At 37.1% G+C, this 15,599-nt stretch overlaps 1 protein-coding gene across 19 annotated transcripts in view; it reads left to right on the top strand.

Moving 5' to 3' along the window:
• ATP2B2 (ATPase plasma membrane Ca2+ transporting 2) overlaps nucleotides 1–15,599 on the top strand; it is a 442,871-nt gene that overhangs the window by 191,987 nt on the left and 235,285 nt on the right. Inside the window, exon 1 of one of the 19 annotated variants that reach the window (XM_052776597.1) lies at nucleotides 10,311–10,350. The exons of the other annotated variants lie outside the window; for them this stretch is intronic. The gene's annotated coding sequence lies outside the window, so the exon portion shown is untranslated. Of the gene's footprint in view, nucleotides 1–10,310; nucleotides 10,351–15,599 lie in introns of those variants that run through there. 19 annotated transcript variants of the gene reach the window in all.

Here is a 15,599-nt window from a genome sequence, read left to right as displayed (position 1 = left end):
CCCAAATGTCAGGAGGCAGCATTGATTTGTGTCCTTTGTAAGTCAGTTTAGGAAGAAATTCTCGTCCTGGCTGAGGACAACTATGTAATTTTACACTGCATGCTTACTGCATTCCTTTCCTCTGCTTGAATTATAATGAAGATTTTGCATGTTGTTCTAAAAATGTATCAAATGATGTTTGATATTAAGGGACCAGTGAAATGCAATTGCAATGAAATAATGATTTTGTGTTGCTTTTCCCAATGAAATGAGATTGTCATCCTCCCTCCCCCTGGCACTTAAAGGAATACCTATTTATTAATAGTTAAGTTAACCTGGGAAATTCGAAGAAGAATTGTGCGCAGCTTCTTAGGTGCAATGCAAATCATTGCACTACCCAAGGAAAGCATTTGCATTATGGTAGGACTAGTTGCCTCTGTAATGCTGTGGTGGTAAATTGTTATGCAGAGAACTGCAAGATAAAATGGTAGTGCTAAATCAGCACAACTACTGAATAAGATGGCTGAAAATAACATAAAAAGAAAGTATTGGAGCAGGAGGATTACAGAAGTAATGATATGCCTAATTTCCATGCAATATATCCCCCAGCTTTCCCTATAGGCTTGGGGGCAAACTCTTAGTTTTGCAGGTTATCATCTTCGGTTCGTACTAAATGGTTGGTGCCTCTCTCATGCCCATACTGCATTATTTTGCATTGGGCAGGACAGAGCTCCTTGTCACGGACGGGCAAGGCAGAGGGGGCTGCCTTATGTGTCCTCGACTGACCTGAGAGAACATGAAAGGACTGCCCTAATATTTCTATTGCAGCACCAAGAATTCCCCTTCAGGGCATAGGGGTTTTGAGCTGAGGTCTTATTACTAAGCATATGCGGGGAGCTTTTAGTCCTCAGGGCACTCAGTTTAAGTGTATGCGCCACTATTTGCAGAATCTTCTGTTCATTTGATTTTAAATCTTGTGTTGGTTCATCCAAAATAGTATTGGGTATTTCCCTCTGTTCTGCGTAGTGCTTAAATATTAGAGATAGCTATAGAATGTGGAGGGGTGGAATTTATTTACATATTTGGGCTGAAACGGGAAGACAAAAGAGGGGAGTATATTTTTTCCAGGACTATGTGATATAACAATAGGTGACACGTAGATGGAGACCACTGGAGTCTGTCTCAAATGAAGTTCTTTCAATATGCAGGTGGCACCTGGCTCGTACCCAAGCTGGGGGGGAAGCTTGGGTGGGCCAGCTGCTGCCTGTGGCTGGTAACAGACTTGACCTTGGTGAAGGGACAGCGTGTTAACAAATTGTGCTCAGATTGTTAAAAAAGGTACTCGCCGCTGCGGAAATTGAATTGCTGCCTATTTCTTTGGTTAGCTTCTCAAGGATCTTAATATTTCATTTTAAGAAACTATAGTTACTATGCCATTACCTACCTCGTTATGGATCCTGCCCCCCTGCCCACCTCAAGCAATGTTTACCAAATAATAGAAAAAAGAACCAACAACCTGAGGAAGGGACATAAAAAATCTGCAATGCAGAAATAGGATTATATATTTATCTGACTTCTCATGTAGACAGTTGATTAATATAGTACCAACTACAAGGTTTATAGCTTGGTATATCATTAAGGTTCCATGTAACTCTAACGTGAAAAGATAATAAATTAAGTGTCCTCTTCCCTGCCCTTGTCCTCCTTTTTGTAGTTTAGAAATACACTTAGAAGTTTTAATCTGAAAACATGGTTCTGATACCAGAACTGAGGATGGAAAGAAATGAAAGAGAAAATGGAAGACATCTGAAGTGTTTTTTCTTGAACCTTTTGAAGCATTAAAATTGAGTGCCCGAGGTCTTAACATACAAGCTTCATTTACATATATTCTTTTGGATTTAAGAGAGTATCTTTAAAAATATTGCTAGGAAAGTATTTTGGGTGATTTTTTTTTTTCTCACTTGTTAGAGAAAACTAGAATATAATTTCTTAATCAGGTCCAGTTTCCTTCTAAGGAAATCTTGTTCCCCTCCTTTATCTTATCTGGAGCAGATGAAATCTGCAGACACAGGACACATTATTTTTAAAGTTTTTATTATCAGTAAGGTAAGTAGCAGTACTTTTGGAGCTTTCATTGCCAAACCCAGAGAAGGATAATTGTAATATTTAAAATAAAACTGAATGAGAATGCTATGAAAGAACAAATGATAAAGTAACTAGAGATACGCATACATACTATTCCTTTAAAGCAAGGCACTTCATATTGGGAGGCAGTACCGCTGATCTCACTGCTGAGATCCTCTTGCTTGTGATCAATGGGAATCAAAGAAGATTAGGGTCTATGATTCTGTATGAAGCCTCTGTGCTGGATTTATTACGTCAATTTGAAATATAACGCCTAACCCTACTCTCTTTACGCAGAGGCATGACCCAGGGGTTGCGACACTGGTGTAAAAATTGAAGTAGTACGCTCGGTCCTGAAACTGGTAGCACAGAAACCGGACTCTGCAAAAGATTTTCTGGTAACTAGGACCGTTTTTATTCTGAAGCTTGCTTGAGAAGAGTTCTGACCATTGCTGGATTAGGAAAAGGATAAGTCCTTCAACATAGAAAAGAAAATACATATGTGTGTGTGTGTATATATATATATACACACATATATATAAAAGCACCGCAAGTTGAGAGCAGTTGCTATAAAATCCTTTTTGTTGTTTAGTTTACTGTGTAGTTTAATTCCATTCAAAGTTATTCTTTCAGTGGTTCACTTGAAAACAATAACAATTTTGTACTCCCTCCCACACACAAGATCCACTCCCTTCCTCAGTAATTCTTGTTTGACCTTACAACTAGTTCTCTAGAAACTTTCATAACAGCTGCCAGATATTTCTGTTTAGGAGTTAACCTCAGCAGTGCTAGGAACACATTACCATGTTGGTCTGCTTTTTGCACTTGTTCTGTAGTGAACACAGAGCCTCAAAGCTTGAGGTCTTAGTTAATTCAACATTTTATATGGATTTGACTTCCTCTCCCATTGCTCTGCCTTTTACAGCAGCCAAGCCCGACTACAGTAATAAAAAGACAAATATGGGAACCCTTGTGATTGGTTGAGATAAAAATTTCTTGGGAGCTGTGGAATTCATTCCTGCAAAAGACTGGACAGACCATGGAATGAACCTCTTACTCCATTAAGTCACACAACACAAAACATCTATGGTGATGCCCATAAGGGCTTGATGAAACTGTTTTTAATTCAGTTTAGGAAGGAAGAGGGAGTGTATCCTATTCTTTGTTCACCCCACAGATTTAAAAAAACCCAATAGAAGTCTAGAAGTAGGGACTCTCCCCCAAACCTATTACTATATGACTGAAAGATTGTTCAGCTTCCATGGGCAAGGCAGAAGGTGTGATATTCTGTGCTTGCCCATGAGAAATAGTCTCATAAGGAAAAAATATGTAGACCAATGACAGTGGTTTGGAGGTTTTTTGAGCCTCTTAGAGGATGGAAAAATTCTTGATGTAATTAAGATATTTCTCAGGGTCTCTGTTACTGGTGGCAAATTCTTCTGTCTGTCTTGCTGCAAACTGAAGTCTTGACCCTAGAAAGCCTCACAGATGTTTACAATAAGAGTTTATGACTGCAGCTATATGACTCTGTGATGCTGGCATTGGAAGAAGGCTTTTATGGCACAGTTTTCTGGTCCTAGTGTACAGGCATGACAGTAGTTGTGAGGATCTTACCCAAGGAGTACAGTAAATACATCGGCAACTAGTGACAGGGAAATAAACCAACTAAAAAGCGTGTATGTCTGATTTTAGAACCTTTTACATGCATTCTCACAACCTGTACAGAGTAGTACAGCTGCTATCAATCTGTCCTTCATATATCCATACAATCTGCATGTCCCAAAAGCCTTCAGCAATGACTTGCCTCCCTAGAGCCTCATCATCAAAGCCCAGCAAGGTTGATTTTAGCTCTTCATCTCTCTTAAATATATACCCATAGGAGAAATGTAATTTGCTGTGTGTCTTTGCAAGACTTTTTGAGATGAGTTATCGAGAATTGAGGTCATGCCAGTTCAGCCTGGCAGCTGAGTCCCTCTGCTTGGTTTTCTCCATAACCAATGTCTCCCTAGAAATCTTTGACTCAGATTTCTCGCTTGACTGTGTTGCACAGTCTTTCCCCTTTTTTCAGACTGATGGTTGTATCGGCTGTTGTTGCTTGTTGATCTTCAGCATCATCTGCTTTCATTAGCATTTTTCAACAAAGGAATGAATCAGAATAAATCACAACTAATAGAAATATAGGAACAGATTATCATTTTGCAAAGCCGAACTGTCTCAAAGGAGATTAGAGATTTAAATTGAACAAATACAACTTCATAAATAAACTAAATTAAACATCATATAATTTTACTTTTGAAGCCAAGTAATTTTAATCCATGCTCAGCTTCTCAATATAAATATTTCCCAACTCAGTCTTATTCTTTGAAGCATTCTTATTCATATTTAAAAACCAAAAATGTGCCAAATTGAACCACAGTAGTGTACGCTGAATAAATGTAAAAGCTTGGGTATATTACATAATAATCTGGGAGTTGGCAAGAGGAAGCGATTGCTTTTGTGAGTGTCCAAGTAGTAGTGTAAAAATGTTTTTCAGAACCTAATATTTCTCTCTAAAGCTATCTGACTGATGGCATGCCTGAAAAATCCTTTTCGTAAATCACTTATGTATAGTTCAAAAGGAAGCAATAGATGATTAGAAATCTATATATTTCCCCAGGGAAGATTCATGCAGAAACTCCGGTGGTGCAAGTATTACACAGATGGTCTGCATTTTGAACAAATTCTTGTTCATAGATGGAAGAAATGTTTCTACTGCATAACTAATTCTTAGAATTGGAAGCATTTAACACCCCAAATATGTTACCTTGTGATTGGAAATGCACTTTAACAATCATCTTATTAGACAAGAAAGAACCTTTTAAAAAAATATGTGGTAATAAGGTTCAAGAATATCTTGTTAAATGTTTCAAATAGTGTTCACAAAGCTGAAATACAATTTTAGTCCACCCTGTGTTCAGTCTAAAATGCATGATCAAAAGCCGTTCTCCAGTAATAGACTTAAATGCAGTTCTTTCTTCCATGTTCATTAAATTGTTACGTACAGGTTGCAGAACTGACCTGTCCAAAGACTTCTGTGGCTGAAAGTAGTTGACAGTGGTTTTCAAAAATACTTAATTTCCAAGTAAATCAGATTTAAGATTACCAAGAACTTTTTTTTTGTCTAATATCTTGAAGATCAAACAAAACAAGGGTAGTGAAACAAATTTCTGCAGGTTTTTTCTGGTTTTAGTATTAACCCATTTATGTTGTAACAGAGCAATTCCTTTCCAACAGTAGAAAAAAATCTTATACGTAAGATTTCTTTTCGTATTAAAGTCACTAATATTGATAGTTTTAGTAAAATCATCACTTTATTACCACCCTTAGATTTTTGTGGTAATAGCTGAATATAACTTTTCCCAATATTTGAACTGAGGATTCACTGTGTGTAGTAACAATAGAGTAGAGCTTGCTAATTCTCTTCAGTGATTCGGAAGCATCATAGGTTAATGAGTATTGTGGGAAAAACGCACAGTTAAGAAATGCTTGATGCACACTGACGTTTTTAGTTTGGCTAATGAAGATAGCTTTGTTCTGACTGTTGAGGACTAAACTCTGCAGCAGCCCTGATGGCAGAGGCCCCCTGTTAGACATGCAGCCATCAGAGGCCGAGGACTTTTTTGCCGTATATTTAAACTGCTGTGCCAAATGATGTGAGCAAGAGCACCACAAGCACGCTCTGACTCATGCAGGCTGTGTCTACAGTGAAGGTCTTGCTGGCAATAAAGCTGTTCGCAATCTGTTTTTCGCAAGTACTGCTGGAGGGAGGTGCGGGCCCCAGTAGGAGAAGAGGTGCCATGGGCAGGCCAGTGCTAGCGGTCATCTTGAAAGCCCAGCGGTACAGAACGTGAGACCTTGAGTTACCGAATTTCTTCTTCAACTGAAATGCAGAGCAGCCATCAACAGCAAGTGGAAACGAAGGCTGGTTTTGTTTGTTCGGTCTTCCTTCACAAACGAGAGTTCTGGACAGGTCTCCTGGCTGGGAATTTTATCACATGGCAACCAAAAAATATGATCCTGTCAGTTTCTGTATGCATACAGTTTCATCTGAAATCAAAGACCATTGCTAGTTCTCAAATTAAATGTGCAGCCAGTATATTTATTTGTTTGGTATAAAGTAAGATTTGTCACGACGGTGTGAACGTTGCCGCATTAGTACTTCTCTACATTTTCAGGGTGTCCGTAAGTATGTTTGCAGTGATGAAGAGACAATAGGAGGGATAATTTCATTAGTAGAATGCAGCAAGAGAGTAATTCAAGAACTAGATGAAGACATTTTACAAGTGAAATTTTAGAACTATCACTAATGCACAAGTACTTGTCCCTAAATGATACATTGTTGACAGGCATATGCTCTTCAGGGTGGGAACGATGGGAGAGGTCAGGTACAATCGCATATATTTAAAAAACATTAAATGAAAATTATTAGTGTTGTCTGCAAATAGTAGTTACGAGATTTTGACAATTCTTGCAAAGCCTGATGCAAAAAATTTGACATAATAGCTTTGGTATTTTTTGGTAGTACATCTGCCTGCAGAGAAAGAAACATAAAAGCATAATTTAATGCAATTTTTCAAAACAATATATTGACTCTTCTCCTGTGGATTGTAACAGTTCTCTTGCCACTGAACTCCTGGATGCTTTCCCATCTTTATGAATAAACATGTTATTTTGGACATGATTAGATTCTATCCTTCATCTCAACTATCTGTTAATTGCAACAACTGATTTTTACGTGTTCAGATCTTCTAAGCATATTGCTTACAATTTTAAGAGACTGATAACAAAATCTCCTATTTTTAATAGATAAAATACAATATGACCTTTAGCGGTTTAGCCACCATTACACATAACCAGTGTATTAATCTCTTAAAAACTGATACTTCTCAAATAGCATGGGTTTTTGATAGTTTGGTAAGGATTTGATATTTGAATAATCAAGGCATGGAGAGCATACGACTGCCTAGCATTCAGGCTAAAATCTTATTTGGTCTAAAACATTAAATATTCTCTTACGCACAAGATACGAAAATTTTTATTAAAATCTGTACGCATGAATCATTCACAGTAACACAAGGTAATGTATTTGGTCGCAACTCAAACAAAATAACCTCATTCCAGCAAATGTTTCTAATCAAGGGCCAGTAGTCTGGTATGATGCTGCAGAAGCGTTTGCTACTGTTGTGCAAAGAATATTTTTAACTGTGTGTTGTCAGGAGTTAGCGAGGTTACTGTAGTAAATCTAACAAAACAGAGCTTGACAAGCGCAGCAGTTCATGCTGTATACCATTCTCTGTAAAGGAACTGGCAAGCATGGTGTTAAGTGAGATTGCCTGGTGCCCTTTACTGGGATGCATTAGAAACAGCAGAACTGAATTTTAGGTTTAATGTCAGATATTGGTTGTGCTGGTAGAAATGCCTGTAACTTCTGATGTTATGACTAAGAATTGTCATCAGTAGATTTCTCTAGAGAGAAATACTTAATAGCAGTCCTCAAGGGGCTATGTAATTTGCCCTGCTTGCTGTCTAGGGAAAATGTTTCCAAAGCTGTATAAAAGTGGAAGTCCTAAATATAAGCTGAGTCAGTGTGTTTTTCTTAAAGGATCCCATTAACCTTGTGTCCTCCCCAAAACATCCTCTGGTTCTGAGATACATTATATTAGATTTTGAAAAGTAGTATATGCTACATATGGGTAGATATCATTGACATCAGTTGGCAGTATCCTGCATAGTAATTAGGATCATGACCAGTAAAATACTCAGAGGTTAAGGAAAAAAAAATTACCTGAATTAATTAGAATTGCTTATTTTTATATGATTTTTTTATTAGGTCTATTTAAAGCATTCCAGCCTTTTTTTTCCTGTATATACAACTAGGTTATATACTAACTGTTTGTTATGGGATGTTTTTTCAATCACATCTCTTTTACAGAGTTTTAACCTAAATTATTTCTTTCTAGTGGAGCTACACTCGATGAGGCAGCCCACATATATATGCATCGCATGCATAACGGCTAAAATAGCCAAAATAATTCTGAGTGAAAAATTTGCAGGTTGTCCATAAAAAATCTATATTGAAGAAACTGGATGAAGAGAGGGAGAAATAACTCGGTCTGTATTTTAGGCATATCTCTAGACTAAAGAGAAATAACTTTTTTGGTTGACACAGCTCTATTTCATTTTACTCAGTTGTAATGTCTTTCTCAGTTAATAGATGGAATAGACTTTTGTTGCAGAATTCTCATAACAATTATTTTATTAAAGTCTGTAAAGTGACTAGTTTTTGAATGAGTGGTGCTTGCATATTTGAATATTGTTACAAACCCCACTATGCTGTTTTTGAGAAGCATAATTTCAGTGTGTGACACATGCAGTCTATATAGCAAATAAATATTGCCTCTAAATACATATCAAGAAATATGAAAAGGCAGGCTCATACGGGGCCAAGAACACAGCAAAGACCATGGAGTACAGGATGTGAAGACAGGATAAAACAGAGAACCACCAGACTTCAGAGTATTAAGAGAGGGAACGGCAGGTGAAGTGATTGCTACCTGTTGAAATAAATAGAGCTTACATCTTGAGAGGCATTTGGAATTATTAGAAGTTTTTGTTTTATTGTACACTTTGTTTCAGGTACTGAAGGACTCCTTAGTCTCCCTTTTCTTTTTAAAGCAGTTGTTTGAAACTTTTTTGTAAAATAGAACTGTGATAAATAATTTAGACGTGTGCTTATAGGTATGACTTCTTTGCATCTGAAGATGTTCCAAAGCCCTACATACCATTTGAAATCAATCCAAGCCTTTTCTGTATCTGCTCTTGGCTTTTTCCTTTTTCTGAATATTTTGAGATACGGAGAATTTTCCTCCAGTAAATACTCCCCTAGTAAATAGAAAAATTTCTAGTTATTTTTAAAACATACATAAGTTGGCTATCAGATACCGCTTTTACAGTTATTACTTTTTAATAATATTTTCTGGAGAAAACAGTGTAACTACCACATGCATTTCTGCAATGGAAGAAAAACTGTGGAAAGCAAAACAAGCAAATTGTAATGGACTATTAGTCAGATCATTCTCCAGATGGGACATTTGATTTCATGCAAATTCAGGACTGTAGTCTATATAAAGTATGCGGTTATAATACATCTATTGTGTTGTTCATTTTTTAAATGTGCAAACAACATTAATATAATCTAAAAGCTTTATGTGGTTTTTTTAATACTTTGAAATAGCGTTACTTTTCTTCCTTCTTTTCATTTGAATGTTTAGCAGTGATGCCTGTCTGGACAGGTATATGCTTTCAGAAGACCATTCTCATTTGTCTTTATCACTTGGTCCATGAAACAGAGAAGCCATTTGCGATTTATGATTATCTCTTTTGGTCCCTCTTGGTTTCATGCTAAGAATATAGTCTGTTAGAGAGGTAGCAGATGAATCTTTTTTCTTTTCTGTGACCTTAAATTTATTTATGTTCTGTGGAAAAACCCTGGGCTGCTTCAGTTAAATCAGACAAATCTTATCATGAGTTCAAGCGATGTGGTAATGTATATTCTTCCAATGTTGCATTTAATCTCATGGGTTTTGGGGGGGGGGGGGGGGGGGTGTTGGTTTTTTTTTTGTTTTTTTTTTTTTTAAATTGTCTCTCCTTCTTATGTTTGTGCAGATTTAACTAGAAATTGAATTTAAAAATATGGAATAATTGTCAGAATTGAAGTTAAAGGTACTTGTTTTGTATGGCCAGTAGATGACGGAGGAAAGGGAAAACCTAGAGTATGTGTTGGAGACATAATTGGGTATTCTAGAAAGCTAATTTTTAAAAATTTTTTTTTTTAGAAGTACATATTTATGTAAGCAGGCTACTTTTGAAAATGACCTGAAGAAGCATGTACAAATACAGACTGTAGCTTATGACAGTTTGAGCACAAGGCATCAGATCATTTATAAGTTAACATCAAATTTGGTAATACCTTATGTATCTTGGTATGTGTTGCTGAAGCCATACTTCCTCTTTTTTGGAAGGTCACAGAATCATGATTCCTCTTTGACTTTAGTCGTTCCAGTATAATAGGTTTTAACTCAGCTGTCGGACATGATGAGGATTAAAGCTTAGTATTTGAAAATAAACATCTTGGGCCAGCTAACCTTAAAACCGTTGAGCTCTCTGTCTGCCAGGAGATGTGCTGTTCTAAACCCTGCCATACCATGGGTGAGTACGGTGGGTTAGACCCTGCGAAAGTCATGCTAGATTTCATCAACAACTCTACGGGCGTTTTTTCTCTCTTGACCACTCAGTTTTGCACTCTTAACATTCCCAGAACATTTTTTGTCTGTGTGTGTGTACACACCGTGTGTATATATATTTTTATATATGTATAAAAGTTGTTGGTTTTTTTTTCCTTAAGGAATACTTACTGAATTACCTGACCAGTTTTGAATTGTGAATGGTTTAGTGGAAGTTAAACATTAACTAGATAAAACACAATGAATTATTAAGTAAAAACTTTGTTAGCAACAATGGCAAAGTGGTATAAGTCTGTCAGGTCCCATTGTTGTGCCCTTTTTTTGAGAGAAAGGAGTGAAGTTATAAACAGCAGCATTTCTCCTATACTGGCTTCAGTGCTGTCATCTGAACATATTTTAAGGACTATGAAGGAGTCGTGTTGTGTTCTAAATCTGCAGTTGTTCTTAAATGTATATTTGTATGCAAGTCTGTATTTGTCCTGGAGTGTTTTTCAAGGTAGCCATGGAACTACTCTGTCTGCAAAGGTTGAGATTTTTTTTTTTTTTCATGCAAACCTTTTGACAGGTTTTCTAGTGAAGAACATATGCATGAAAATATAATAGTAAATAGTCATGCAGTTTTTTGTAGCAGTTTAAAAGACTGAAAAAAATGGCTTTGAGAGAAGACATTCATTTTCTTAAGGATACTTTAAAAGGTATTGGCAGTTTCTTCTCTCATTTCAGTTTTTGTCCTCCCGTTCTGACAGCTGCTGCTCAGCATTTTTCTTCTTCTGCTTAGTCTTGATAAGCAGTGGTGGTTTTTTTTTTTTTTTTTTTTTATTGCTGTTGGGCTTGAGCTGTAAACAGTTGGTACTTATGAATATCATTAAGGCTGGTGGGGGAAGAAGCAGGTAATGCAGTGTATTTTGTTGGAGCTCTGATCTTATTGTAGATTTTTCACAAGACTCATGTCAGCTATATCCTCAGTGAAGGGGTAAAAGGCTAATTAGGCAAATACATCATTCATTAGGGGTGGGTAAACCGGTCTGGAAAATTTAAACAAGATAACAAAGAGTGCTCTAAACTGAAGTTAAGCCAAAGTCTTCTACATTGAAACCAAATCTAAAGGAGCTGTTCTGCTTACATTAACTTCCTGAAGCTCCATCCAGATTTTACCTATTGATAATCATATTGTCATCTTTCAACTCATGTGAGAAGCAGTAACAACATTTTAACAGTAGTTCTGTTTCTTTTGTATCTTTTATCTGTGCTTTATTCCCAGTGCGTTAGGTGGTAGCTGACATGACAGAACCTTTGCTTCATATAAAAATGTGGCTAAACAAATTGTTTTATAAGCAAAGCAATTTCTGAAATCAGGCTACCTACAAATCTTCTGCTGTGTCCCTAAATTCTTATTCCACGATGTCCCCATTCCATTGCAGATGACGTTGCGTGCTTCCCCTGTACTCTTTTGCATTTGATCTCTGTCTCTAAGCCACCCTCATGATACCCATATCTCACTGTGGTACGTGCCCAATTTCCTTTCCCTTCTCCTCTCCCTATGCAAGACCACCACCACCTTTCCCTTCTCACCCCTCTTGACTGCTGACAGGATCAATGGTTACCTCTGCTGTTGAAGATGTGTAAGTACTGACCATGTGGTAAGCTAAGAACTGCTAAGTTACAACTTTTCCATCAGTATCTGTGCTGATGAGGTTTCTTCCTCCTCATCAGACCCAGAGAGATATTCAAATATTCAGGAAAGCTGTAGGACCTAAGTACTTGTGAATTATCTCTCCTCCATCAAATTGGTTGTAACAGGCAAGTGAATTAAAAGTTTTTCAGGGGAGATGGGGATAGGCAGCATTCCGAAAGCCTCATTTCCTGGGGAGAGCACACTAAAATTCAAGGACAAGTATTTTGATAAAATTATGGAGAAGGAAACTGGCTTTGTGAGCATAACCTCTAATTTTTCCAGTGTATTAATAATAAAAACTGCAAGAAAACCAAGCATCTTCTACAATAAAATCTCAGGACTGTATTTCAGAAGATCTACTTGTATTAATACAAACATCCTATACTTCATTGTAGTGTGTTAAATACAGACATGTGTAATGCTTTCAGATACATATTCATACCATGTATGTTATAATTCACCTGTTAAAAATGGGAAATATCCCAAAGTACGGTAGTTACACTAAGCCAAAAATAATTTAATTTAATTGCACAGTTACTTCTGTTGTTATAGTATCAGTGAATAAAGTAATTATTTATGAAACATTTTTGCAGCAGATGACCAAAATGTTTTATTGCTCAATACCGTTCATTGGATTAGGAAAATGGATTACAACTGTGAGTAATGAGTTCTTAAAGCCCCCGAATGATGTGATTTCTGTAAATGTCTGCTTGATGTCATTAACCTTAAGCATTCTGAGAAATAACTGACTCTGCAAGATTTGCCTTTACCTAATATTTTGTGCTGAATTTACTCTGTGTGTTTATTAGTATACATGTGAGATCTAACCGGAATTCGCTTAAATGAATATGCTTGGTTTTGAAAAAGATGTAGGAACTAAAGAATTTCTATACTTGAGCAGATTACAAATCTGCTTAGACCTGTGTTTACACGGTCCTATTCATCAAGTGAAGAGTGATCTTGTAAAATAATAGCATGAGAAATGAAAAGATTGTGTGTTTGAATGAGAGCATTACTTAATATAATCCTTATCTTATGTTTTCTTGCCAACACCACCACTTTTTAAGATTTTTGCCTGTAGTGATCTCTTACTCAGTGGAAGTTTAGCTCTGAAATCAGGGTGCAGCTGCCGTTATGAAGCCTTTGAATTAAGTCTCAGTGCTAGTCACTGGAGCGCTGTATTCTTTTCCAATGAACCTGTGGAGACTTCACCGCAGAACTAGTCCAGGAAAATTTACTTATTTCAATTTTATTTGTCTAAAATAGCAAATATGCCAGCAATAAATGATGAGTGAGATGTAGCACTGCCCCCACCTCCCACGCCCTAGAAGGTTGGAAACTTTCTTCTCAGATCTGAAATGATAAATTATAACTTCAGTATTGGTCCAACTGGAAAACCAATCATGTAGGCGTAAGTTCTCTGGCTGGGTGTCTGTTTTAAGGCACATGGTGAAAAATATGTCATCCGGCAATGGGAAAGCAAAGCCTTAAGTATGGGGTCGGTAATTAAGTTTGTTAACAATGACAGTTCTGGGAAATTGTTTTAGGGGATAAATGATCTGCAGTACCATCAAGCAGGGTATATAATTGTAACTCTCTTACACATCTTTCTAGTTTGGTGTATCTTCCCTTCAGAATGCTTTTGCTGAATAGATGAACTGAAAATAAGCCTTCAGGGGCTGGCTTGTAACTGTGTGTTGGCTTCAGCGGGCTAACTCACAAAACTGGTGTTGGGAAAGCTTGCTATGTGTATCCTGCTTTTAGACCAGCCTGCTACTGCTGTGTTGATTTGTTGGTGGTTTTGGTTCCAGTGTCTCACAGAGTAAGGTCAGACATGGGCAGCTTGGCTTGGAATGAAGACTCGTATTTTCTGTGTGCTTAATATCTCCCTTGACTCTGTAAATGGAAGGCTGCAACTTTAACTGCCAGAGAGCAGAAAAAGGAAACATCAGTGTGCTAGCATCTTCCTCTTCTCTGAAACCCACTGTCTGTATCAACTACATTACACCCACAGATACAACGATTATGTAGAAAAAATAAACAGTATGAATGACAATGTGAGGAAGACAAAATCCTGTGTCATCTAGGCTACTGCAGTTTTCAGAAAATTTCTTCTGGACTTCTGTGAAGCAGGTCATCAGGTAATTCAAAGCAAAAATAGGCATTTGACAGCAACGTAAGAGGTGCAGATGATGGACGGGCCTCCCCCTCCCCTAGACATATAGGGAGTAAAGGGGTTGCTGTTGAGATGAGTGCTGCAGAGACAGAAGCCTCCTGTCTACCTTGTTGTCTCATCCCTTCGTTCCTGCCACTTACAGCAGCTGTGTGGCAGCCATCAAAATTATTATACTTTTGCTTCAGGGTCTACCAAACATTTCTCTTGAGAAACCTTGTCCTAAGAAAAAAACCCATCCCCATTTGCAGACTTCTCTTTCTGACTCATGAAGTTTGCTTTTGGCCTAGATTAATTTCTAGTCTTTGTTGTCCTGCTAGTCAGATATTCTTCTTTGTGCAGCTGAATGGGAAAGAACGGGAAGGAGTCTTTAAGTAACTTCCTGGATTTGCATGAGAAACCTAAATGAAAGGAAATATGCTCTTTCTGATGTTTTATGCAACAGCTGAACTAAAATCAGCATAGGGTGAGAAATGGATGTCCTACTTCTGGTTATCGATGTCCTCAGTAACGTTGTTCTATTCGTGCCCTTTTTTCATGGTTCCATTTTGCGGTGTGTGTTTGAAAGGTTTCAACTCCTGACAAGACAATGTATTATTTTCTTCCAAATTTCAGCCTCGATTACCTGGTGGTAATGGAATTAATAACAACAGAGTTCTACAATTTTTTAGGATCTTTTATCTAATGATTTATTACACAGACTGAAAATATACAGTGAACTCCATGCAGATTTTATGTAAAGAAAGGGACTGAACTGAACAGGTAAGATTTTATTGGGATGTTGTCAGACTGGGTTTAAATTCTGTACTTTTCTGATTGACAAATAGAAGTCAACGTAGCAGGAAGAAAGATAGTGAAGAGAAGTAAAACGGTGACCTGTCTTCTCACGAAAAGCTATTGAATTGCTGCGGTTTACGGTACAATATTTTTAAAGTATTCAGAAATAGAACTGTTTGCCAGATCAGTATGATTGATTTGGAATTACTGACCTTTCCCTCATAAAGACTATCTGTTGTCTATGCAAGCTTATTGGTGGAATATTTTTGCAAAGACCGGCATAATTTATGAGGGTTTATAGAGGTTTCGGTCTTTAGAACTTTTTTCTCCTGAGTGATTTCTGTTCTCTTCTTAAATGGTTTCTAAAGATACCTCAAGTGAGGGATTCCTGACAGAGAACTAGCAGCTAGTATAACTTTTTACTGCGGTTACTTTTGTGCACCTATGGATGTATAATGACACATTTGAGTAGGTGGTTTAACACTTGTCGTTTGTTTCTTTCGGGTTCTAAATGTAATAGTGTTGTTTTAGCCATGACTTCACACTTTGATTTTTCCAAAATTAGTTTATAATTTTGTTTGTTTGTTTG

Source organism: Harpia harpyja, chromosome Z, assembly GCF_026419915.1.
Source record: "Harpia harpyja isolate bHarHar1 chromosome Z, bHarHar1 primary haplotype, whole genome shotgun sequence".
In the NCBI taxonomy this organism is placed as follows: Eukaryota; Metazoa; Chordata; class Aves; order Accipitriformes; family Accipitridae; genus Harpia; species Harpia harpyja.
Note: the sequence above shows the minus strand (reverse complement) of the source record. Positions and strands in the feature narration are given on the sequence as shown.